Source organism: Panicum virgatum, chromosome 9K (genome assembly GCF_016808335.1).
Source record: "Panicum virgatum strain AP13 chromosome 9K, P.virgatum_v5, whole genome shotgun sequence".
Classification (NCBI taxonomy): Eukaryota; Viridiplantae; Streptophyta; class Magnoliopsida; order Poales; family Poaceae; genus Panicum; species Panicum virgatum.
This window is the reverse complement of record NC_053144.1, coordinates 28,086,041-28,094,673: the sequence shown is the minus strand read 5'-3', so window position 1 is coordinate 28,094,673 and position 8,633 is coordinate 28,086,041.

Here is an 8,633-nt window from a genome sequence, read left to right as displayed (position 1 = left end):
TGAGCCTCTTCCCGCTGGCCCTGAGAAAGTTGTTCTCGACCACGATCGAGATTCAACTATGATTTCTCATAATGAATCTCTTGAGATGGAGAATCCATGGGCCATAGAATTTTGTGAGGCGCCGACTCTAGAGTCTGAACTAAAGGATTCCATAGATGTGTATGGGAGCTTCATTCTTGTAATACCACAAGAGCCATGCTCGTTCAATACATCTCCAGAGTCATGCATGTTTTGTGCCCCTAGCACGCACGAGGACTGCAACTACCTTAAAGTCCTCTCTTTCAAAACCTTTAGAAGGCCAGTTGTAGATGCATATGTTTATCATAAACATTACAAATTTTGTGGATGCTCTATGACACTGACGTTGCAGCTAAAACTTCATGACACATCAACAATTGGTGGTGAGAGGGGAATGACATCACCAACAATAGCTACAAGAGGATGTACCCATGATTGAGCTTATGACCATAAACAAAGCAATGCTGGGGGAGATAGGCCCGGATAATCATTTTTTTCTTTTTGAATAAAAAGTAAGAGCATGTTCTAGGATAAAGCTTTCCTTCGGGTACTTTTGGTCACTAACCATTTTAGGTGGAGATCCAAAAGAATAATGGACAGGTGACGCCCACGAGCATGGGAGCAACTTGGTAAGTCTTGCTGAGGGGATGACTACGAAAGGGAACTTGAACTACACACATTTGAGTTTTTTTGCCCAAAAATGCAAACTCCATGTGTGAGGAAGGCATGTGAGTACCCCAAGTAATTTCCTTTGAGATGAAAGCTACAACAGTATTCGTGCATTTTTGAACTACACACATTTGAGTTTGTTTGCCCAACACTGCAAACTCCAAGTGTGAGGAAGGTGTTGACGCTTTTCTGGTCAACACACGAGCGCTAGAACACGCGGATCGCAAACAATCACAGCACCAGCGAAGATCACCGGCGATGGGTCTGACCGGTTGGACGCAGAGAGCTTTGCAAAACCTAGAACCTCGAGCTCGGGAGGGACCCCGTCGGAGCTCAAAGAACTAGGGTTGTCTTTGGTCAGCAGGCCACCCATGACGCCCTTGAACGCCGTAGAGACGAGCAAAGAACAACAAATAGGTTAGAAAAGTTAGGGTTTGAGGAAAAGGGTAAAAGAGATTGTATTGATTCGATTGTGGTTAGAAACCCTCAATTGGCCGCAGCCTTTATATTTATAGGACGGGAAGGATGTACCCCTTCCAAGTCGGGTTACAATAGGACTCTAAACACAAAACCCGAACCCTACTCAGATTACAGGCCCAGACCGGTCTGACCGGTCGGCCCATCCGGTCAGACCGGTCGGCCTCGGTTATTGCCAATTTTGGCCTCCAACATATGCCCCCTGCCTTTTTGGTGAGCTATGCAAGCCAAAAAGCAAATACCTAAACATGCTCAAAGAATACAGAATTACAAATCAAGTACTGGCCTAAAATAATGCTAAGGGCGATATCCAAATACCGGCCATCCTCATCTTCAAGCGTCTTGCCAAACACTTGGGTAATATTTCTTCAAGTATCTTTCATTCAGCGCCCTTGGTAGACGATCACCATGCAACGTCTCCACAATATATGAATTTCCGAAGATAATCTTGACAATTATCACACCTCAAAATTTCAATTATGGGATGTGAATGAAATTTTGAATATAATTATCCATCTTCTAAATATTTCGAGATTTTTTCATAATTTTATGGCTTTTATTCTCACTTTTTTCTAGAGCTGAATCCATTTAATGAGATGTTCTAGAATCTTTTCACGAGATTCATTTATTTTATTTGGAATCCTCCTATCTCAAAATATCTCCAGAAATTTTCTTGGAATTTTTGGGATTTTTAGGATATATTTTTCATGGATCAAAAGATTTATCTAGACTTTTCTAGATTTATTTAAGCCTGAAAATATATTCTGACTGATTCAAACCCTTTTTCTTTTCTTCCATGATTGGATTCAACTAGTTTTTTTTTGCTCCATGGAGTTCTCTGATTCTCTAACCTTTCAACCTCGATCAAATCATGCCCGGATCAGTCTTATCTCCATTTTGGTGTTTTCCGACGATATTTCACTATCATCACCGTCTGTTCCGACGATCAGTACAATCGCTCTAAAATACCTGTTCCATCTTGATCCCCCTCAGCCACCATAGCATGCTGAGGCCGAGCGCCGTCGGCTGTTGTTTGTCCGATTTGCCGACTCCTCCGTTCGCTTGCCAATCCACGACTTCCCCGAGCGCCACCGCGATGTGCCGCAGCCCCACCACTGGTCACCGCCCTCGTTTCGTCGTTGAGAAGCTCCGTTCTAAGAACATCTCCAACAGGTGAGCCAAATTCAACTCTTCATATTGCTATTTAGCTATCCATTTAGCTATCCTTCACTCTCCATATCTCAATCTTATCCAACAGACTAGCCATTGCTCTTCTTGGTTCCCATCCGGTCGCCCGTCCGCTCCGCCGCCGAGCAGACTAGACATGGCGTGCTGCGGCGGCACGGCTCATGCCGGCGGCGAGGCCAGCCGGCGGCGGTGTGGCACGGCCAGACGAAGCCGGCACGCACGGCGGCGTGGCGCAGGGCGGAGGTCAGAGCTCGGCGGCGGCGGCGGTCGGAGCTCGCCGGCTGCGGCGAGCCCACAGCCACGGCCACGGCCTCGTGCTGGGTCAGCATCCTCGACTACGCCGGCAACCCGAGGCATAGCCGGATCGTGGGGCCGGGAACCTTTGACTAACTGCCGTGGCTCGAGATGGACCGACCTTGAGGAGCTTGTCGCGATGAAGGAGCTCGCAAAGACGCCGTCGTTTCTCATCAAGGACGACCCGCCTCAACGTGCGGTGCGACGTCGCCATGCTCGTGGTGAAGATGAAGGCACGGAGCTCGCGGCGTGAGCTGTAAACCGGCGAACAAAAGATCTCGCGGCCGGTGTGCACAAGCTCTACGCCGGCGAGCAAAGGAGCTCGCGGCCGGCGCACGAGGCCCTGGATGCCGGCACACCTTCGGCCACCGCGCCTCCCGCCGCAGTCGTCGGACCGCGCCTCGGGCCGCCGGCGTGGACCGCGCCTCCCGCCGCCGTCGCCGGCCACGTGCCCGGTGCCGTCACGCTGCTGCCCGGCGACGGCCGCATCCATGGTGGGAGGGAGCGCGAGGGACAAGGAGGGAGGTGGCACGGGAGGGACAGGGAGGGAGCCCGAGCCCCGAGGGAGGGGATAGTGTAACACCCCGAGTGTCTGCACAGTAATTAAATAGGTGTCTGCACAGTAATTAAATAGGTGGCTGCACAGTAATTGTGTATGTTTGCTATGCATCATGTGCTTAAAATGCTTAAAAAGGATCTTTTTGTAATTATGAAAGGTTATATGTGTAATTATGATTTTATGCAAGGTCCTTTATATAGTTATTTATGAATATAACTTTTGTGGAGGGTGTTTTTATAAAATTTCAGTGCATTTAATGCTTGGTAGCCATTTTTGCTTGTAAGTCTACTTTTGTTATGAAATTGCTTTGAAAAAGACAAATTTCCTAGAATTCAAATTCCTTTCTATGTTTTTTTATTTTAGCTCTTGTATCTTTGGTCAAATAAATTTTTGCACAACATCAAAGTTGTAGATCTTGAAAAGTTGAACAACTTTCATGTTGGGCACTTTTCCATTTGAGCTTTGGTTTAAAAGTTATCGCTGGTTTACAGTTTAGTCCCTGGAACTTTTGGAAATTGCAAAATCTCCCTTATCCCCTTCTTCCCCCTCCCTGCTCTGTTCCGCGCCGCCGCCCACCGACAGCGCCGCCGCCGACGCCCTTCCCGGCCATTCCGGCAATTAATCCGCCGTGTGCTGGCACCCACGCGTCGCGGACGACCTCCTCCACCGCCCTCTAGCCTCGCGCTGGAGCTCCTCGGCCGTGCCACGCACCCCGCCGCTTCCAGAACCACCCCGGCGGCCGCCACCGCGACGCCGCCGTGGAGAGCCCAAACCAGAGGCCCAGCTCTCGATCTTTCGCGCGCCTGAGCACTACAAGAACCCCAGGAGTCGATTTCACTCGCTCCTTTGCTCTCTCCTCGCTCCCACACCGCAGAACACCGCCGCCGCCCCGCTGGAACCCCGGCGAGCTCACCCCGCCGCGGAGCCGCCACAGCAGGCCCGCTCCACCCCTACAGCCCCCACCATCAGCCGCGCCTCGTCCTAGCGCAACTCCCAGGCCACTTCCCCTCGCCCAAACCTCACCGGAGCTACCCCGCCGCCGTGCTCCGAGCCCGCAAGCCGCCGCTCGCCGTCGACACCCCATCTCCGACCACCCTAGCCTCGATTCCAAGCACCCAGAGGTGCGCCTTGAACCCGTGAAGCTCCCACACCTCTCTACCCTCGCCGCCGGCGACCCCCTCGCCGGGAAACGGCCGGTCAAACCCCGCCTCCCCTCTCTGACCCGGCCAGGGACGTCGGTGTTTGAATTTGAAAAACCCCAGGGGGTTATCTGCGTAGTCAGTGACTCATAGGAATAGTGCCCGCAGGGACTTGTTTGTAATAGTTTGCTGTGATCTTTGAAATTCAATATCAATTCATAGAAAATTCGTAAATTAGCAAATCTTGATGTTTTGGAATCCTCTTGAAGAGCTCTATGCAGTAGAACCATAATATATTAGGCTTTAGTTGCAAGTTTTTGTTGTAGATTTTGATTTGTGTTACTAGGTATATAAATACTAGTTCTTTAATCTTTTTCTTATCTGATGCTTGAAAGCTTGTGTCACTATGAAATTTTTGTAGTAGTTTACTCATGTAACACTAGCTTTGTTATAAAAATTTCGTGATCAGTTCTCTTGTGTAGCTATTTATTTGATTTAATCCTTGTTTAGTAGACTTTAATTATGGTAAATAGTTTCTGTTCTTGATAAATCCTGAAATTATTCCTGAGTGTACATCTGGAGTAACTTAGCTTGTGCAAAAATTTATTTGACCAAAGATACAAGAGCTAAAATAAAAAAAACATAGAAAGGAATTTGAATTCTAGGAAATTTGTCTTTTTCAAAGCAATTTCATAACAAAAGTAGACTTACAAGCAAAAATGGCTACCAAGCATTAAATGCACTGAAATTTTACAAAAACACCCTCCACAAAAGTTATATTCATAAATAACTATATAAAGGACCTTGCATAAAATCATAATTACACATATAACCTTTCATAATTACAAAAAGATCCTTTTTAAGCATTTCAAGCACATGATGCATAGCAAACATACACAATTACTGTACAGCCACCTATTTAATTACTGTGCAGACACCTATTTAATTACTGTGTAGACACTCGGGGTGTTACAGATAGCGTGCAGGGGCAGTTCGGAATAGATGCCGAGGGAGGGGAGCGATATCGCGAGCCCGAAAGCGAGCGGACCTGGATGCCGATGCTGTTGGATGCGATTTTTTCTAGTACAGCGACAGATATAGCGATTCCGAGCTGTTTTACTCATCTCTTGGAGATGCTCTAATGAAGGCTAAAATGATGGCTGCTTTGTTCTAACGTGGGGGAGCACTTTCGCGTGTTTCCCTTGCTCTCATCAGTTTCCCTTGATCTCATCTCCTGATTTCCTGTCTCTCACGCGCCTGTACAAAACATGAGTCCAGAAACCCCCTGCGTGACCCTTGCTCCCATCCTTGATTTGCCCCGTAGCCCACCCTAGACCGCACGCCACATGATCCAGGCCATGAGCCGCTCCCCCTGCACGCCACCTCTTCGCACGCCAATCCCTAGTTGCAGCTGCGCGACCTTGTTTCTCTCGCACACCGCCACCGGCCTTTGGCTTGGGTACTACGCGCGACGCACCTGGCCCCGCGTGTCGTGCCTTGCAGCTGCGCCCTGCTTGCCTCGGCCCGTGCCATGCACCAGCCGCGTGAAGACCTACGCGCACCTGCCCCTGTTGTCCCTCATCTCACACAGCGCCGCCGGCCCTAGGCATCCTCAGGCCCCTTCGTCGTCCCTGCTCATGAGCCTACCTCCCTGCATCACATGCACCGCCGGGATCTCTCAACAGCAGACGGCAACCGCCCGGGAGCCAGCCATCGTCACCGCGCCTCCTGCTCGCCTTGGCCACGCCCCCACGACAACCAATCGCCACAAGAGGACGAGCCCAACCAGCGCTGCTGCCAGAAGCCGTGCTCCTCGGATCAGACCATCGTCTCATCCTCCCAGCCAAGATTCCGGCCCCCTCGCTGATCCCTGCCGCCGGTAAGCCCCTAAACGGAACCCCCTCCGCCTCCTCTCTGATTTCCCCCACTCACTTGAGTTCCTCATGCAAGGAATCCGCTGCAATTTTGGGGCACCAGGACCACCCTCGGCCATGGACGGGAGGTGTGGAGTTGTTGCTTTCAAGCCCTCGAGAGAAACAAGGTAAATAACTGCTAGGTTTATGTGTCTAGCAGTTTTTGCTAATAACTCCCTAGAACTTTTAGTACTTTTAAATACAGCCCAAGACATGTCCTTTCTCAGCTTACCCCTAATCTCTTACGCGAGCAGTGTTTGCTTTTTTTTAGGGGTAGCGAACTTCATTAAGATGCTCAAACGTGCTGAGCACAAATGCCCATAGGCGGAGTTACAAGCCACACATGGCGGCCAGGAGAATCATAAATGGCACTCTTTGCCAGGTTATGCGCTTCGGTATTGGATTCTCTTCGCTCGTGGACGAATTCAATCTTCAGAAAATCTTCCTCTCGCCTTGATTTCCTGGGTGATATGGCTATAGGTGCCCATTCCTCCAGTCTGAATGCTTCTAACTGCATTAAGTCAGTCACTCGCCACTCTAGCCTGTTGGATTAGGAGATCATTTGCCAAAGCAAGACCCTCCCTGCAAGCCAAAACCTCCAATATTTCTGGATCAGACACGCCAGCAAAAACCAAGGTTGATGCTCCCAAATAACAGCCAGAACTATCCCTGGCTACAACAGCCACTGCAACCGACTTTGAGTTTTTTGACAAGGCTGCATCCACATTGATCTTGGCGAAACCCGGCGGTGGGGAGATCCACCTAGGGTGGTGGTCATGAACACGCTGTGCTGCCCGCTGCTTCGGCTTCGTCAGGTTGAGATCGCCAATAAAGCATTCCACAAAATTGTGTGTAGAAAAAGGACTCTGAAAAATGCCCACGCAAATTGCCTTTCTTCTTGCATACCAGATTGTCCACATGTTGATTGTCACACAGACAAGATCCTCTTGGGGCAGCGAAGAGAAGGTTTGTGCAAGCCATGCTCTAGCATCCTGCTCCTGCAAACACCCTATGAACTCTGTGATGTCTTCTTTCTCCAACGCCCAAACACATTTTGCTAAATTACATTTCAGCAAAGAGTGTCTCCATGAATCCTCCATACCACAGATAGCACATGAACTGCTCGCTGCCATTTTCCTATGATGTAGGACATCACCAAAAGGAATCGACTGCCGAGCCAATCGCCACAAGAACATTTTGATGTTGGAAGGTACTTGAACCTGCCATAGAGAAGTCCTTTCTTTTTCTTCTGATTTGAAGTCTGACTTCCCTGGTCGACCATCTCGCCATGCTGCAGTTCTCTCTCTGTTACTCACCAACATGCGGTAGGCCGATCTCACTGAAAACACACCCTTCTTCTCATAATGACAGGCCCAAAAATCATCTTGGTGTCTAGTACTGAGTGGAATGCCGCTAATTGCCTCGACATCCATTGGATTGAAAAATTCCTCCAACTTTTGCTGATCCCAGCACGTTTCTGTCTGGTTGATGAGCTCACAGACTAGGCTCGGCGGGTTAGGTTTGGAGCTTGCCATAGGACGAAGGAGACCGTCTCTAGGCAACCAGTTCATGTTCCATATTTCTGTCGACTCACCCATTCCGATTCGCCGTATAATGCCCTGTGAAAGAACATCTTTACCTTCCATGATAGCCCGCCATATTCTAGATGGTCACGTTCCCTCGCTAGCCTCCAAGAAATTTCCGTTGGGGAAGTACACCGACTTGAGAATGCGAGCACTCAACGATCCAGGATCCTGCAGCACTCGCCATGCTTGCCGGGCTAACAAAGCAAGGTTGAATAATTCAATGTCACAAAAGCCCAGACCACCATTGAACTTCGGCATCGTCATGTCTGTCCATGCAACCCAGCATGTCTTCCGCTTCCCCTCCTTGCTGCCCCACCAAAACTTTCGAAGCACACCGTTGATGCTTTCGCAGAGTCCCCGTGGAAGCTTAAAACATGACATGGAGTATGTTGGTATGTCTTGTGCCACAGCTTTGATCAGGACCTCTTTGCCACCTGCCGACAATGATTTTTCCATCCAGCCCTGCACTCATTTCCACACCCTGTCCTTCAGATATTTGAAAGCTCCATTCACCGAGGCACCCACATCAGATGGCATGCCTAAATATTTTTTGCTCAAGGACATATTATGGACATCCAACAGATTCATGATTTCCCCTCTAGTGCTATGAGAAACACCTTTGGCAAAATAAATTGATGATTTATCCATGTTTACCTGCTGGCCAGATGCTCGACAATACACTTGCAGAACCTCAAGTATCTCTTGTGTGCTCTCCATGTTTGCTCTAAAAAACAGCAGGTTATCATCTGCAAAGAGTAGGTGACTGACCACCGGAGCTGATGGCACCGCC